This window comes from Asparagus officinalis, chromosome 7, assembly GCF_001876935.1.
Source record: "Asparagus officinalis chromosome 7, Aspof.V1, whole genome shotgun sequence".
NCBI lineage: Eukaryota > Viridiplantae > Streptophyta > Magnoliopsida > Asparagales > Asparagaceae > Asparagus > Asparagus officinalis.
Window position 1 is genome coordinate 122,154,026 of NC_033800.1, and position 232 is coordinate 122,154,257.

Genomic DNA, 232 nt, shown 5'->3' on the forward strand with positions numbered 1-232 from the left:
CCGGTGCGTCGCGGTGCGGTTGGTGTGCTTGCTACCGCACGTAACGGTTTTGATGCAGCCCCGGATTAGGCCCACGATCTCCCTCACCGGCCCACACGTTTCGGCTACCTATTTAATTTTTTTTTTCTTTAACAAATCAGCGCCCAACATTTCCCGTATTTACAAAAGCGACTAAAAAATTGCAAAGTTAATCATCAGCAAAAACGAACCAGCATGAGAAAGGCGGGAGAGT